Raw genomic sequence first — 18057 nt, 5'->3', positions numbered from 1 at the left:
ACTGCCCCCCAGTCAAAAAAAATCAATGGGTCCAATTGGGAAGACCAGTCAGATTGAATTGGTTCTGCCAATCCCAAATGGTTTGTCCAATGGGTACTGTCCAACCCAAATGGTTTCTCCACTCCCATTTGGGAATGAAGAAACCATTTGGGGGTGCCAATTGGAACTGGAGAAACCAACGGGTCATCCCAATTGGGATTCATTCGCTCCCAATTGGGACGCCCATTTGAAACGAATTGGGCTTCCAACTGGGCTTCCCATTGGTTCTAATTGGTCCTAAGCAAACATTCCCAATTGGGAAAGTCAAGTCAGTGATATCCTTGACTGAGATGTGCACAGATTTACATACCTGTATAAAGAGACAACAGTGAAAAATTTAAGTTCTTATAAAAAGTATATGCCACTTAGTCTTATTAATTGATTATATCTTGTTCACTCTAAGTTCAGGCATAATTAAATAAGTTAACTCCGAATAACAAAGATGTGTCACTGGTCCCAGCAGCACTGTTCAAAGAATGGAGTATAAAAGTCTGCAGCCTGTGGATATATACATTGAATCTGTGTTCTGTGTGTGTAATGCTTGCATGCCTCATATATGATTTCTGTAAAAAAATGTAATTTAATTCCACTTGTATAGAAGTCGGCTCCCCTATAACTTTTGGACACAAAACATTAAAATTGCATCTCCATTTTTTTTTCAGCTATGTGAGTTCAAACCATTTGGTCTCAATGGGTATGCCATTTGAGTTCAATTGGTGAACCATTTGGTCTTCATGGGCGACCAATTATTTCCAATGGGGAGCACCAATTCATATCAAATGGTCAGGCCCAATGGGTGGCGAAAACACAATTGGTTTTTGACCAATTCATTTCAATTGGGAAATTCCCAATTGGACCCATTGACTTTTTTTGACTGGGCCATGGTAAATTGCATGGTCTAATTTGTTTATAGAACTTAATTCCAAGTTGATATATCTGGCTGGCTTATAGAAATTTCTTGCAAAAAGGGTCCTGGGTTCGCGCTGCAAGCTTTCATGCTTCCAGCATTAACACACGCTCGACCCCATGACTAGAGCACTGCACCTGATTTTCCGGTCCGGGCCCGGCCCATGCCCACCGTTTAAAGGCCGAGCCCAGCCCGGGCCCATAACTCCAAGCCCGGGACTGGGCCTGGCCCATGCACACATGAACCAGGCGCGTACCTGGCCCGCGTTTCCACTAGGCCCGCCCCAGGCCCGACAAAGTCTGCATGCGCAGACGCCTTAAAAATGTACTGCTTACCGCCAGTACATAAAAATAAGCCAAGATGAGACAAAAAAAAAAAAAAGAAACTTACAGTAATAATATTCTCAACAGAGAATTAAGGGCAGTAGCGCAGTAGTATCTGTAGAAGCAAAGGTTTCGTCGAGAGAGTTTTGGGAAGACATCTTACTCCTTTGTCTACAATACGCTTTCTTTTATTCGGCGTCAAATAAATCACTGGACCAAATTCAGCGGCAGGTTTCCTTCATTTCCGAAAGAAGCTGTATACACAGAAAGCCCCGGCCCGCGGCCCGTTCCCATGCAGTGTTCTACCGACCCCCTGCCCCAATCCCGATCACGTATATAACACAAGCAAATATACGGGACGTCGTGTCAGACACGTATGGCGAGCTTAGTACGGATCACACATATGCTCTTTCACATATGTACTACAATCAGCTGAATACGGTAGCGACGATGTCTTGCGATGTGTTTGCTAACACGTTGAAATGGCCACAGAGTGTAGCGTGGCGGAACGTCCGTGGCCACGATGGCCACGATGCCGATCTTCTCTGTCTCTTACTTAAGTGATTAAGAGGGACTCACGTATACCACTTTCAGGACTAGATCATACCTCCTAAACCTCCTGCGTCCCTTTTGTTTTCCTGAATACATTCGAGGGGTGCACATACATCATGACTGATGTTTTGTGGTCGTGTGCGCCTCTCAGCTAGCAGTTCTAGTGAATTGATGCCGAGACAGCGAGAAAGCCGAATTGTTATCCTCTCGAACAATCGTCCTCATAACGCTGCGGACGAGTTCTTCGTTAACTTCCGGGCAAAAGGAGCAACATGCAGTACGACTTGTCTGACGACGGCGACCGCTAATTGACAAAAAAATAAAAATAAAATAAGAATGGAGTTGATAATGAAATTGCTACGCCTTTGTATATGAAGCTGTACACATTATGGTGCGTTACAAAACCTAAGCAGACACAAAAGCAGATGCAGAAGGAGCTGTGTAAGAACATTGTGTGTGTCAATGTCAAGCGAGACAAAAATGTGTCGTGTAGGCCTATAAAATTTGAAAAATAAATATATAAAAAAGTTGCTTGTATTACGGCCTCCGAGATCACCGTTTGGTGATCTCGGAGGCGATGCTTGTATACATGGTAAAAAGATGTCATAAGTGAAAAAAAAAAAAAATAAATGAGGAAAAAGATCGTTAAAATAGAATAACAAGGGCTATATTTGGGCTAAATGGTGTGAGTTACTACTAAAAGAAGAGACAGAAACATTATTTACTCCTTATAGGTGGCGGGTGCGACACACGTGCGATTAGGCCATTTTGGGATCCTTTGGCGACATGTGATACCTTGTTCAAGTTCGCGCTGTTCCAATTTCCCGATGAGTCTTTTGCTGTAGAGTATGTTAATGTAATTCAGGGGCACGACGCAGTCGTCAAACGTAACTCAAAAACCTTGCCGACGTTCAGCGGCCCTTCACAGAAGGTCAATCGGATAAACGTTGCCTGGCCCGAGAGGATAAAAAACGGCGGGCAACTGGCTCATCAAAGCTGCTCGTCGCGCAAGCTGTCAAGTTCAGCCGTAAGTATACAGACTGTTATTGTATTTTTTGCAGATGTAGAACTGGCGCCCTTGCATTGAGCCAGATAGCGTTGCTATTTCGCTGTGGCGGTATGCATGCATGTTTATCAAGAAGGAGGAATAGACTTCGCGTATCTCCTCCACCCGCGTCTGGCGCTTCGCCTCGGATGCTGGCTGGTGCGCGTTGTTCTTCGGTCAGGTTGATCGCGCCCAGCTGGGTCTCAGGGTCAGAGCTGTGCAGGGTCTCCCAGGTTCTTTGGTTATTTATATTTACGGCCCTCCTTGGGGAGAAGGGGCATGCACGTAGTACTCAACATGTCGACAGTGCAGTATTTTTTTTTTTTTTTCCCCAACGTTGGTATTAAGGGAGAAAAAAATACGATGTCACACCACAGAAAGACTTTTGGCACATATCGCAGTGTCCGGATTTTGCAGTGACGTAAACAAGTGGAGCCATGGTTAAAATACTTTATGCTTGTTTCTGTACTCTGAAGGGACGGAAGAGGAAAGTTTTTCGTCAAGAACTGGTCCTAGATACCAAAAACCGGCGTTATTGGGTTTTTCAGATGCCGTAATTTTTTTACCGGCGAATGTTTATCAATGTTTTTTGGTTAGAACCGGAAAGTACATTGCCTGCTTGTGCCGTCTGTTTTTTTTTTTTTTTTTTTTAACGATATTTACTGCCTAAGGGCATCAGTAGGGTATGAGATGAAGAATGAAGAAATGATTAAATTAATGGAAAAAGGTTGGGTGATTTTATGAAGTGAAGGAGTGAGCATGATGTCCCTCCGTCCAGGTGATATACGAGGCAGGATTGTTTGCTGGTAGGCTAGCTATCGCCAAGTGCCGGATTCGTGTCAATTTCAGTGCTGGGCACTCCCACATCAAGTGGTGAATGTCGGCTTCAACATTTTTGTTCTTGCATATCGGACACCGTGGGTGGGGATATAAGTGTCCCCGCCCAGGGTGTTCGATATGTAAAAACAAATATGAACGTAGTCATTGCTTTTTCAGAGCAAGAGCTCAATTTTGAACTGTGCCATTTGTATGTTAAGGCAAGTGATGTCATTCACAAGCCATAATATAGAGTGAAGCAAAGACGGGTATGAGAATGTCTGCTAATAGGTTTTCTTCTTCCTAGCTGTGCGCAGCAATCTGGAAATATTACTGAATGCAATGCTTGAGGAAGAGGAGGGATATGGTGATGCCCATCGACTGAAGACCAGCAAGGTTTCTGTCTTCTGTACCTTCCATTCGTGTGTTATAGACCATAATGAGAAAATGTTTTGTATTGCTTTTTAGATTTCTGTAAAAATGTATTGTTTTCCTTCTTTGACAACAGCATAAAATGCTTACGTTTGCAATCTAATCCCTGAGACAGAGTCAGAAATTAAATAGATCTGCAGGCCATTAAGATATGTTTTAAGATCATCATGTAGCAACTTCCTTATTCGAGTTAGCAGTGTGCTGCAGAAGCCTGTTTGAGCCAGAAATCCTGTACAGGGTGGTCGTGAACCCCATGTGTATCGGCCAGCTCCACAGCATCTTGGAGCTGGTAGATTGTCAAATTATTCAGCAGAAAGCTTTTTATGTTATTCAGTAAGTCTGGCACACCAATTTCAGCGAGTTTAACATGCAGTACATTGGCAAAATAAATTATTTTTCTGAGCCTTAATGGGCAGCTTGGTGGCATCACCTGTTGCCTTAGTGTTGATGCTAAGCTTTCACTATTCTCTTAAGTACCACAGCTTGCTATTGAAAATAATGTTCAAATTGCATTCTTCATTATACCATTAGTCTCTTACATTCCTCCAGGCCTCTTATTGATCAATGACTGCTGCTTGTTAAAAGCTAGGAATCAGTTCTAAATTGTTTGTGTTTAAGCAGTTAAACCTCATTTTTGAAAAAAAAAAAAATTATGGTGTTTCTTTTTTGTATAATAGAAGCCAGGAAAACGAAAGGGGGAGACAGCATCTTAGGCTGGAATTAGATCAAAAGGTAAGCAACTACATGTTTTTGGCTATGTTGAAGTAGTTAGAAGGCTTATTTATCTATGCATAACTCATATTGAATAAAAAATTGTCATTGGCAATACACTTTTGCAATATTATGATCCTCCACATAAATAAGAGTTAAAATCAGTCAAAAATTTTTCATATTGTGTCTACTGGAGAAATGAATGGCTTGTTTGCAATTTTAATGGCCTGGGAATGTAGCATCATATTATGCATGTAGTGATCACACAGCCTCAGCTCTCTGTCAATTTCTACAGGTCATGTTACAGCTAATGATTACTTTTGTAAATGGGGAAGGATTTTCACGGTACAATTGAGTGTCACAATTAAAGGCCTGTGATCAATCATTACATGGCACTCTCTGGCACATTAAATGATTGGCATGGTGCATGTGCAGAATTAGACATATGATGAGGAATGTTTTTCAATGCCTGTCCCAGTCCTATCTGCCATCACTGCAAATTTGTGACTGCCTGCAACCCAGTATTGATTTCAAAGCTCTGGCTTGACTTAGAAAGGGGTCCATTCACAGCTGGTTCATTTATTGCTATGTCTTGAAGCCGGTTAACCATTGGAGGGCCTGTCTAAGAGTGCACTGTCTTAGCTCAGCGAAACTAACAATAAACGAACATGCAGCGCAGTGCTAATACAGTGGAACCCCACTATAGTAAACTCGGATATAGTAAAATGAAACTGAAGTCCCAGTTCCTCTTCCATAAGTGACATCTTTTGCCTAAATGGTAAAAACATTTTTGGTAACAATCAGTTGTCGTAAAGTGCACCTGGCCACGGGGATGTACTTCCCTTGAAATTACATCACTGCACACGCACTACTTAGAATCGAAGGGCAGATATAAAAAAAAAAAATGCAAAACTGCTTTTTTAATGGCTTTATCATCAGGCTCACCAACACTAAGGAGCCAACTTTACATAAGCCTTAGAACCGTGAAGGAAAGAATGCAGTGCATAGGATAAAAAAGTAAAGGTGGCTATGAATATGGAAGGAAGATGGTGCAGTTCACTCAGAAGTAAAAGAGCGGAAAAGCGTAGCAAGAAGTAGGGAAAGAAAGAAATTTCCGAGCTGCAGGGCGAAACACAAGGGAGTGATGGCAAGAAATGTAGGCGCGGCATGTTCAGTTTTGCTGTGCTTGACTGTCACATACATTTCTCATCTATTGCCTTTTAAATACCCTAAACAGTGGAGCGCAATGCTGTGTACATTCAAGGCTTTGGTTTTCACATGAAATCACTCAGTTGAACAATAATAGAGTAGAATGTTGAGCTAATTGGTGTAACATCTTGGAAGGAGGCAGCAGAGCAGGGGAACAAAACCGAAGAAGCGCACACAGACACAAGGACAACGCTGCACTGACAACTATATTGATCTGAACCCGCGCATCTTTTCTCCCTTCACTTTACCTCTGCAGCTAACTTATTCCTTATCTTTAACATCCTGCCAACAAGCGTAATCTGATTCCTTTTTCAACAGTACCACTGAAGGCGTGGTAACACACTGGTCTTCCGAGCTCCTGATTGCACGTGCTTCGAAAATTTCCCTTGTTAACCTGTCCTTATTCCTTCTCAAAACCATCACATTGTGAAGGTCAGCTGGACATTTTTGGTCTTTGCAAATACAAATAAAGCAGCCTCTGCAGTGCACTGCGAGGTTGGTGTCTGACTTCTCCGATATTGCTGCAGCGTGCTCTCTAATTTTGTCATTAATGAATCTTCCTGTTTGTCCAATGTACTGCTTGATGTAGATTTTTTTTTTTTTAACGCAAAAAAAAAAAAAAAAAAAAACCCTACATCAAGATGAACTACCAACTCGCCCAGCAGGAAGTTTTAATCAATGTATTGCTTCCTACTATGTAAGAGAATCTGGTAGACAATCCCCTCGATACAATCGGAGTACCTTGTCCGGTGCGCAGTTAGGCATCTAGACTTAAACTCCTGGTTATTCACTCGAGCAAACTTGCCTTTGGCTCTGTTTTATGTCGCAGGACACAATCCGGATGCCATGTCTGTGTCCAATCTTCATCAAATTATGGGTCAATCCATGAGTATATGGTACCACTGACCACTTATTTCTTTGTTTAAAGAAATAATGTAAAGGGCATCCTCGGAAAGAGGAGCCGTCCAAGCTTACTTTGCGTGCGCCTTTACTGCTGATTCTGATCACATGTCGGTGGCAGCACTTTGCAAAGTGTGGAGGCCACGTGCTCCTGTGTTCTCTCCTATATTGCTTCTAGCTGTACTATGTCGCATAATTACATGCCAAAGTTATTGGCACGAGCACAAGACTGCCTGTCTTGTTTGCGTGATAGAAAAAGTTATGCGTTCACATAACCTTTACTGTGTTGAAGAGCTGGAAAGGAGCAGACATTTTCTGCCAGCCAAATAGTCTGTCTCATCATCATTATCATCATCCTTTTCTATCCCTTAAAGGCCCCAAGTGGGGTATTACATTGGGGGGGGGGGGATCGATAACATATGTATCAGCGGTCAGGAAATGAAAAACGAGAACAGGCGCTACAATGCAGTAATACAACAGCAATACAAGAATACCATAAATTGTACCTGAGCACAATTCAAGAACTCCTAAAACAGACTATGGCAGTATAAGAGCAAAAACAAATGCTTACATAGACCACAATCACATAAAATCGAAAGAATAAAAATTGCACAGAAAGGAAACCATTGTAGTTGTTCGTTTAGATCGGCAGCAAGTATAGCCGTAAATTTAAATGTCATGCTTGGAGGCTATTGATTCGGATAATTTATTCCATGCTGCAATTGGTCTAGGAAAAAAGGACCTGTTGAAAGCATCAGTGTGACCATGAAGACGCTGAACGCTCATTGAATTTTAATGGCAACAAGAAGTGCCTAGTGGCAACTCTAAGAGCAAGTTTGGTCAATGAGGACAAAGTTGTGCAATTTTCCGTCGGAATTTCCAGTGGGTGAAGGTCAAGGGAGGCTTTGATACCAGTTATGTAATCCAAATAATGTGCGCTAAAATGTTGTTATCTGAGCACTGTTGCGATACAGTGCTTGTCGTTCAGACTTAGCACTGTATGCGACTACTTTTTTAGAGTACAAACATTTTCGTTGAATTGGGAACCAGAAATCTTGTATCTAGAAAGAAAAGTGCAAATTTTCTTGGGCTCACTCATTCAGAATGCACTTTGAATATTTTGAGTGCTCGCTTTGTCTGTTTCATCTGAGGCAGTTGAGACCATTGCGCATTATTTTGAGCAAGTGAGTCCATTTAACTGAGCAGCTGGCGGGTGCGTATGTAGGCACACCTTCTTCCTGTAGGTATTGCTTTATGTACACTGGAATATGGACACTGCCTCCTTGCATTCCAATCTTATAGTTGGTGCTGTGCAGTGGTAGCTCAATCGGCGTTGGTTGTACAATACATAGCTGCCTTTTGTGGTGCCACCTCAAGGACGATTTCTAAACTCTGCAAGTGATACCTTTCTGATTATGTCTGCAGACCTTGTGCAGGAGCAAATGAAAAAAAAAAAAAAAAAGGTTATTTTCTAAGGCCCAGACAAAGGCAAATAAGTTTTACTCAGTAGCATTGTTGGTTGCTGCACGACATAGTGCAAATGATTTCTAGCTGAGTAGCATCTTTGTGTTGCTCTGTGCTGTCGGTAGCTAAATAAGTTTGCGAAATTTAAACTTCACCCATCTGAAGCTCCAATGTGCAGTGTTGCTCATGTTTTCTTTCTGTAATGATCTGTTGTTTTATAGAGTTGCCAGAACTTGTTGACGTCTTCAATACTTCTGGGATGGCTGGTGCAGCAGCAGGAAATACTGGAGGTACTGAGTGTTTTGGCTGTCCTGTAAGTGTTGATCAACTGATGCAATGAAAATTAAGTTAACCTGTAGCCCTTTATAAGAGGCACCTATTCTGCATTATTTTTTTATACCCGTTGCTAAGCATGATTCTCTCGGAAAGTACTGTGTGTCAAGTTGGGTAGTGTAAATGCCTCATTGGGGCACTGAAAATTGACCTGACAGAGCTGCACAGTCTAAGCAGTAAGAAATCTAATCATCCCAGATACACCTTCAGTTTTACTATGAACAGAAGAATTTAACATCAAGTCTAAACAATGTTTGTTGCGCTGTTGGGACCATGAAGGTGGCACATCTATTAGATCAAAGTAGGGAATTCGCTTGTAGGATGAAAGAGCACTGAACAAGTGTAGAGGGGGAGCCTCAGTTAGCAAGCCGAGCCAACATTTCGACAAGGGGACTTGTCTTCGTCTGGGCAGCACAATTACTGGTGGAGGTTTTAAATACGGTTTTGCTTCCGAAGAAGACAATCTAGGGAGGGGGGAGGGGGGGGGGGGAGAAAGAAGCAGGGCGAGAAGTGAAAGAATGTTTCCTTGGGTATGAATTTCTATGAGCATGGAACCAGTGCTTTCATCATCACATGAAAAAAAAAAAAAAAAAAAAAGAAAAGCAGCAGCAGCAAGAAAATTTAATATGCAAAGTAAACGATTGTCAGCACCTAAAGCAGGTTCGATGCTGACACGTGTTTCTTGAAAGGGGACAGGTAGAACGAAAGGAAGATGGTTTACCCGGTATGAAGAAGTACTGAACAAGGGTAAAAGGGGTGCGCCTGAGTTCACAGGTCGAGCCAACGTTTCGACAAGTGGACTTGTTTTCGTCTGGGCAAAGTGATTATCACTGGCAAGGGTTTAAATATTCTTTTGCTTTCGAAGAAGAAAAGATTAGGAGGGGAAAGTGGGTGAGAAGAAAGTAGGTGAAGGAGTGTGGAGGGGAGGATGGGTGAGAAGGAAGTAGGTCATGCAGTGAAAAAATAAATAAATCTTCAGTATGTATTTCTCAGCCTGGAACCAGGGATCTTGTGGTGGCCTGCAAAAGAAGGAAAAGCAGCATACCAGGAAAAACTAAAATACCAGGTAGATGATTTGTCACCACTTAAGAGGGACAGGCTTTGCAAAGGGCCCTGATAAGGAATATATCTAAGGGGGCCAATTCTTAAAACTTTCTGCAAAGCTGGTGGTGGTGGTGGTGGGGGGGGGGGGGGGGTTAGTACAAAGTCACAGGATAATAACTGCACAGTGAACCACAAATGACATGCAAAAGAAAAAGTTTGAGGACAAACTCAAGCAACAAGTGATAAGGGGGAAATGTGTTTGGAGAAGCATGTAGGTTAGTACAAAGTCACAGGATAATAACTGCACAGTGAACCACAAATGACATGCAAAAGAAAAAGTTTGAGGACAAACTCAAGCAACAAGTGATAAGGGGGAAATGTGTTTGGAGAAGCATGTACAGCTTATGCTATTGCAGAAGGGAATAGAGTGTACATGCGTTGTGAATAAACTGTACAATTAACGCTATGTGGGATTGTTTCCCCGAATAGTTATATTGCATAGGGAATATACTTAAGGGATTCTCTTAAGTGGTGACTAATCATCTACCCGGTATTGTAGTTTTTCCTGGTATGCTGTTTTACTTCTTTTGCTGGCCACAGGATCCCTGGTTCCAGGCTGAGAAATACATACTGAAGATGTTTTTTTCGTTCACTCCATGACCTACTTTCTTCTCATCTTCTCACCCATCTTCCCCTCCCCACTCCTTCACCTGCTTTATTCTCACCCACTTTCACCTCCACAGCTTTTCTTCTTTGGAAGCAACAGCGTATTTAAACCCCTGCCACTGATCATCGCTTTGCCCAGACGAAGACAAGTCCACTTGTCGAAACGTTGGCTCGACCTGCAAACTGAGATGTACCCCTTTTACATTTTAGGAAACGTAGCGCAAAGAAGACAAGGACAAATGCAAACGCACCAACTCACCCAATTCAGCATTCTTGTACCCCTTTTACCCTTGTTCAGTGCTCCTTCATACATTGAAAGGGACAAGCATTCCAAAGGGACCTGATAAGCAATACAGCTAGCTGCATGGGAACAGCTATCAAGAGGTTTTGGAAAGGGGAGAGAAGGACAAAAAAAATTAAAATAACAACAAATCAGAGTATACTACAGTAAAAGCTCGTTAATTCAAATTCCACGGGGCCGCCAGGCCAGTTCGAATTAACCAAAATTCGAACTAATGAAAGTGAGCAAAAATGAAGGCGTTTGATGCCCGGAGGGCACGAAAAACATTTATTTAGCAAAAAAGTCTGTTATCATCTTCTGCTTCTTCTCTCTGAGGGCTACTGTACTCACTCGGTCTTCTAGCATGCGAATGCGACGCAGGGAGTCTTCTTCCCCCTCTTCAAAGCTGAAGAAAAGGCGCGCGACATTCAGCGCTCCCATAACTTCTGCCGCGGATGGACACACGGGCTCTTGCTCCTCGTCGTCGTCCTCGTCTTCTGCCTCTTCTGGGACAGACTGCTCCCCAACAATTTCAGCGACAATGTCCTCATCACTTAGGGCACCGCACACTGCTGTATCGCTGTCTACTCCAACGTAATGATCAAAACTGACGTCCTGCAGCACAGCCGCAGGCAGAGGCTCCGGACTCCCATCGTCGCCACTTTCTTTCATACTTCCGGCAGCAAAGCCACAGTGGTGGAAGCAGTTTGCAATTGTGGACGGCGTGACCTGCTCCCATGCACGCACCAACATGTGCATTGCTGTGAGCAATGTGATGGTGCTGGTCTTCTGGTTTCCAGTGCACAATGTCATGCGCTTGATCATGTGGCGCCTATAGAAACATTTGATGTTTCTGATCACCCCCTGATCCATCGGCTGCAAGGCCGCAGTCGTGTTGGCGGGAAAAAAGACGAGCCTTGTGGCTTTCAGCTCGGCGTCGACTTTGTGTGCCGAGCAGTTATCCACAATGAGGAGAACTTGATGCTTCCCTAGCTCCATCCTCCGATCGAATTTCAAGAGCCATTTTTTAAACAATTCGCCCGTCATCCACGCCTTGCTGTTGGCGGAGTATTCCGTCGGCAGCGTCCTAATGTTCTTGAAACATCTAGGCTTATGTGCCTTGCCGACAACAAAAAGAGGGACCTTCTCCGTCCCGGTCATATTAGCGGCGACCAGAACAGTAATCTGCTCTTTGCTTCGCTTGCCGCCAGCGCAGCTGTCCCCTTTAAATGTTACTGTTCTGTCGGGCTGGAGCTTATAAAACAAAGCCGTCTCATCAGCATTGAATATATCATGTGCCGAGTAGCTTTCTAAGTACTGCTGCAGAGCACCGCTTCGCCATGTGGCACAAGTTTCTGCATCCACTTTGGCTTCTCCAGACAACACCCGGAAGACAAGATTATGTCTGTCTCTAAAGCGGTGAACCCATCCTTCGGAGGCGACAAAATCTTCCACATTCAAGCACAGGGCGAAATCGGCCGCCTTCGCCATGATAATTGGGCCGCTCAGTGGAATGTCAGCGCTTCTCATTTCTTTCACCCACGTGATCACAGCGGTCTCAATTTCCGGATACATGGCTAACCGAAGCCTTTTTCTGTTGCTGGCGAAATCTTCGGCTTCATAGGCATCCTCGATGGCCTTCCTGTTTCGGACGTACGTCGACAACGTGCTTGGTGGAATCCCGTGCCTTTTCGCGATTTCCACTTTGCTGGCCTTCCGTTCATCCACCTCGCGTAAAATAACCACTTTCTCCTTCACCGTCTTGGCACAGTATTTCCCACGCGAACACATCTCGCGGACACAAGCTCACAACAAGCGGCGTGCAAAACGAGGGCTCACGAAATGCAACACGAAACCGTGGTCGATAACACTAAAACGTCGTTCCTCGAAGGAGTCGCGGCAGGAAAGACTGTTTAGTACTTGTTCCAGCACCCTAGCGGCGCCCCGATGGTTGTGCCATCTATCGTTCTGCCGTGAAAGCTTCCAACGATGGTTTTTAACAGCGCCGCTTGGCGGCGCGCAGTTCGAATTATGGGTGGCGGCGCCAATTTTTGAGTGAATTAACGAGCTGTTACGCGCATAGACTTCTATGCACTGCGGACCGGACCACGATGACTATTTCGAATTATCCAAAATTTCGAATTAACGAGTTGTGAATTAACGAGCTTTCACTGTATACCTGCCAAGCATGGCATTATCTGAAACGATTTAAGGGGGAACCAAAGTAAGAAGTAATGAGAAACGAACATGTTTGAAAAAACACTTGGAGCTTTTGCTATTACAGGAGGGGGGCGGGGATACAGAGTATGTACAGCCGCCCTGATTTTTAACAATATAGCGCGAGCATCGACCAAACTGCTGGTCAGCGCCTTATAACGGCGATAGGCGTGCAACACGGCGAGAGTTCGTGCATGCGCAAGAATGTGGAACGTCGCAAACAGATACTGGGGCAGGGCGTGTGTTTTTGTGATCCGAACAGCGTAGCAGAAGACGCTCTCTCTTCGTGCGCGTGCGCGAACTCTCGCCGTGTTGCATGCTTATCGCCGTTATAAGGCGCTGAGCAGCAGTTTGGTCGACGCTCGCGCTATATTGTTAAAAATCAGGACGGCTGTACATATGCTATGAATAAAGTGTACTATTTACACTTTATGGGATTGTTGTCATGACTAGTTGTGGCAGAGAGGAAATATATTTAAGGAATACTAATGCTTCTTTCAAGATATTGTTGCAAGATAACGACAACGAAGTGTTTCCTTCACTTGCCTCTTGGAAGGGACAAGGAGATGACAACAAAGTGGGCCTGGTTCCATGTTGCTGCTCGCGGCTATGCTTGTTGAGGCTGTTGTAAATATACTGTAAATACATAGTTTCCACGTAACAATATTTGCTCCTGTTGGTTCCAATCTTCTAAATTTATGGATTAGATATGCCACCCTATATTTTGTGTCCCTTGAAGATTTAAAGCCCAACATGGAGAATAAATAAATTTCAATAACCTTACGGCCCATCTGATTGAAATGCTGGGAAGCTGCTTTTGGGAGGTTTTTGCCTGTGTCTGCCCGATGTTCATTTATCCTTCTGTTCATTGATTGCCCAGTCTCTTTCGGACAAGTTCGGAGCCATAATTGAAAACCTGCTTGAAGAGCCATGCCCTTTGCTGACTGCAAATATCGCTCTGTAGGATGAGTGAATGAATGCGCTTCTTCGACTGCGATGGGCAAGGCACTGATGCGTGGGGTGCAGCACAGATGTCCGCACAGCTTCTCCGCACCTCCAGTTCCCCCAATTTACTGCATGTAACACACTGCTCCCCTGCAAGTCCACCGTCGTCTGGGGAAGCCATCGCGCAGGGCAAGCCACGAAACTTTCGCTTACCAGTGACGACTTGAAATGTGCCCATGCCACAAAAGTGTAATGCGATGATCAATTACAGTACTGGTACCGGCAGCTGATCAGAGTTATCAAAGCTTATGCTACGCCGCACGTTCAGACTATAAGGATGGTCGACTCTGGCAAAAAAAAGAAACAAAAAACAGATCTGCCGCTCCAAGCGGCCTGGAGTAGAAGTTGCAGTGAAGGCATGTCGTGAATGTGGCAGTTAGTCTTACCGCCATATTCACGACTGCGCCTTCACTCTAACTTCTACTCCAAGCGGCCCCCGAGGCCCGTTTTTCGTTTCAGAAAACAACCTCCACTCGAATAACTCCCAACAGTGGCAGAGAGAACTCGAGTTTTCTCAAGAATCTCTAGTCCGCAGTGCCGCTGCCTTGGCGCCGCTCCTCGACCACTCCACTTGTAAACACTGAGGACATCACATCGTTTGCTCGCTGTGTGGACTTTGTTCTACCGGTATACCAAACTTCACGAAAGTGGATATGACGAGGATGCACCAAACCTTTCTCTAAAGCATTGGCTGAAAGCGACAGCGACCCAGGACATCTGGCACGTTATAGTTTTACAGGTGTGGCCGTAGCCTCTTGCTGCCCGTGCCGAGCTTTTATAACTGTGATCAGCCGCCGGTACCAGTACTGTAATTGATTATCGCATTATGCGTCTGTGGTGTGGGTACATTTCAAGTCGTTGCCGATGAAGTGAACAACTTTTCGGAGCCTACTGAGTGCAAAGTTGAGGCGCGCATTTCACGGTTAATGGTGAGCTTGCTTGCAGGTGGGCTCGAGCTGTGGGGGAGGCGCACTCCTTCCATAGCTCGCCTTGTCTGATGAACGGCGGCAAACTTGTCGTGGGGGAACAGCATGTCACATGCAGTAAGCTGGGGTGCACCGAAGGCGCGGTGGGGCTGTGCGGACATCTGTGCTGCACCCCACGCATTAATGGCTTGCCTGTCACCTGAGGGTACGTAGTGCGTCTTCGGACGCGCGGCACTGTCGAGGGAGTGCATTGGTGTGCTTGTCCTACGGAAAGATATTCGCTGCCAGCGAAGGCATTCTCTTCAAGCACATTTTCAGTTAGGGCTCCGAATTCAGTGTGTATGCGCTGAAACGCACTGTGAAGCAGCATGCTGGTTTTCACCGTTTGCCCCCGAGCCCTCTGAAGGCCAAAGCCATGTTCATAGAAAGTGCCGGCTTTTACTTTTTTTTTTTTTTTCAAATGTATTTTGATGTCTGTCAAAGCATGGCAATAAAAAAAAAAAGGCAAAGCAGCAAAGGGCGAGAAGATCTCACACCAAAGAAATAAAACTCTGTCACCAGCAGCGACTGTTGCCAGGCGCAAAAGCATTTTTGGTAGTTTTTCACAGCCACCCTTTTCATCTAGCCCGCAAAACAAGTTCCACTATGCTCTTAACATCGAACTTGCTTGCGAAGGTTGTTGACTCAACATGAAAAACTAAGCGTGCTACTTTAGCACACAGTTTTCGGGCCAAAAGTACGCCTTAATTTCATCCCCATACGCCATTTGCGCTGCTTCGAGTAGAGAGAGAACTTGTCAGAGGAAATGCCGAGTTGGATTCATGAATCCTAATTGGCCCTGAAGTGGAGGAGTGGCTGTTTTCTCCACTCCAAGCACTGGTGGTAGAGCGTCGAGTCGAGGCACGTTTACAATATGGGCGCTAGTTTGCATTCATGTGAGAAAACCATTGAGAACTTATAGTACAAGAATCAAACTGAACTTGGTGGTCTATATTGCTGAGACTTTCAGTTTGCACATCCCATTCCTATTATACCTGCAATGCAGTTGCAGGCTTTCAGGCACCGTTAAAACATTCACAGCGCCAATTGGTTTCGTATTGAGTGGGAGCACCCATTTCATGGCAGTTGTATCAACACATGAAGCTTATTATAATTTTTGATGGCAATGTTTGTACCTCCAGCCGTCAGTCAGGATTTTAATTGAGATGTCCCAAGTTTGGTCAAAAGGTTTTCTGTGGGTAAAATTAATGGTAGAGCACCTGTTTGGAGCAGCTTGGCTCCACAGAAAATTTCAACTGTACTGATATTTTGAGGTATGCAATTGTATGTTACCAAAGCTTTACTTGTTTCGTTTGCTGTTTCTTCCAAATTCGCTTGTATTATAGTCACAAATGCATGCATTCAAGATTAAGCGGAAAGGGAAGGGTTTGAAAACTTGGGTTTTGTATTTTCTACACCGCTAAAAGACAAACTCTTCATGCAGTGAAGTTCGTAATATAACAGTTTTTTTTTATATATAAATGCTGCTGTGTAAAAACAAAATTTCTTTGTAAATTAGTATGGATTAGGGCGGACGTTAAGAAGCGGAGTTTTTTTTTTTCTTGTTTTTTTGCCAGAGTCGACCGTCCTTGTCGTCTGAACGTGCGGAGTAGCATAAGCTATGGTGGATGCGAATGTTAAGAAGCGGCACATTTATCTTTTTTTTTTTTTTTTGCGAGAGTTGTTCATTCTTGCATTTATAAATCAACGAAAGCATGCGGTCAGCTGTGATCATGACACCGGCTTTTAGAAGGGCGGTACTGGTATATCTAACCTGGCCAGATTCGGGCTGCATTTGAGAATTTTATTCACTTATTTTGCGTAAAATGGGCTGCCATATTTGTTACAGCTTACAGTATTTATTATTTTGTTACAGTATTTGATTGTTTTAAATGTTAAAAAGAGGGCTTTAATTTGTGTCTTGTTTCCTTCCTCTTCAGTTCATGCGATGTCAAAATTTCCCCACCTACCTTACTCTTTGGTCCAGAGTTTTTTGCGTCACAAATTCAACAATGCAGCGAGTGCATTGAAGAAAGCAAGTAAAGAATCATAAACAGGAAGGGTCAGGGTTCGGGCTAGTGGGTAATCTACATGAGGTTCCATTGTGCACATTAAAGAAGGGACAGAACACGAGCGCTCGTGTTCAATCCTTTCTTTGATGCACGCTATGGAACCTCATGCATAAACGGGAAGTATGTTTCATTTCTCATTCTCTGATAAAAAAAAAAAAAAAATATGCTTCCAAGATTCTAACCCGCACTCCTTTATTCTGAAAAATGGAACTATTATATTCATGTCAGGATCAGATAAAAAAACAGAATGCCCCATTGTGGTTTCCATTACAGGTTGGTGGCTTTGCTATAGTCTACATTTCAAATACGGCGTTTCAGACGTTGCAGTTTCCAACTCCAGCTCAGCTTTTTTACTTTTGTTTTGTCATCATTCATAACCATGTTAAGAAGGAACGAACCATCTGGTTTCTAAAGCTAGTTCTTGTAGCAGTATATGATTGTTAATTGGAATGTTAAAAAGCCTACTTTAATTTGTGTCTTGTTTTCTTCCTTTTCAGTCCACGTTGCGTCCAAAGTTTGGAACCTATCCAGATCTGCGGTCCGGACTTTCTACTTGCTTTCGTTTAGCACGAGATCAGTGTTTTGTTACTCTATATATTGGTGTATTGTAGCACTGTTTCTTGAAAATTAAACTCTGTAAATAGATATTGAGTGGCATAGGCGTATTTCTTTTCCATGGACTGTATTGTGATTTAATGTGTGATATGATATGGCCGAAATTGTTTGCTGCGAGTACTATGAAAGACTCCATAGTGGAGGGCTTTGGAAATTTCGACCACCTGGGGTTCTTTAATGTGCACTGACATTGCACAGCACTCAGGCGCCTTGCTTTCCACCTCCATCGAAAAGTTGCTGCTGCGGCCAGGATTCGATCCCACATCCTCGGGCACAGAAGTCTTGCACTCTAACCACAGCACCACCACGGTGGGTCATTGTACTCAAATGCTTCAAATAAAGATATAAAGGAAGTTGTGTCACATATATTCAGACTGGGTGGGTAAAATACGGACGGAAATAACGGTAAGTTAGCTTAAGTAACATTGACTTTTGAAAACTGTCAACCAAGGAGCATGAAAA

The 18057-nt window shown here is 43.8% G+C and overlaps 1 long non-coding RNA gene across 2 annotated transcripts; it reads left to right on the top strand.

Annotated features, from left to right (window-relative positions):
• The first annotated feature begins 2588 nt into the window (after positions 1 to 2588).
• On the top strand, positions 2589 to 17625 carry LOC146175210 (uncharacterized). 2 transcript variants are annotated; one of them, XR_014702149.1, is made up of 5 exons: positions 2589 to 2848; positions 3990 to 4078; positions 4792 to 4846; positions 8620 to 8688; positions 17478 to 17625. It is a non-coding gene; the product is annotated as an uncharacterized LOC146175210 (long non-coding RNA). The 2 variants fall into 2 exon arrangements; XR_014702150.1 differs by having other exon boundaries at positions 8620 to 8711.
• The last annotated feature ends 432 nt before the right edge of the window (positions 17626 to 18057 follow it).

The sequence above is a fragment of the Amblyomma maculatum genome, chromosome 11, assembly GCF_055883805.1.
Source record: "Amblyomma maculatum isolate TAMU_Amacu chromosome 11, ASM5588380v1, whole genome shotgun sequence".
Lineage (NCBI taxonomy): Eukaryota > Metazoa > Arthropoda > Arachnida > Ixodida > Ixodidae > Amblyomma > Amblyomma maculatum.
The sequence above is the reverse complement of the archived record's forward strand: the minus strand, read 5'-3'. Positions and strand labels throughout refer to the sequence as shown.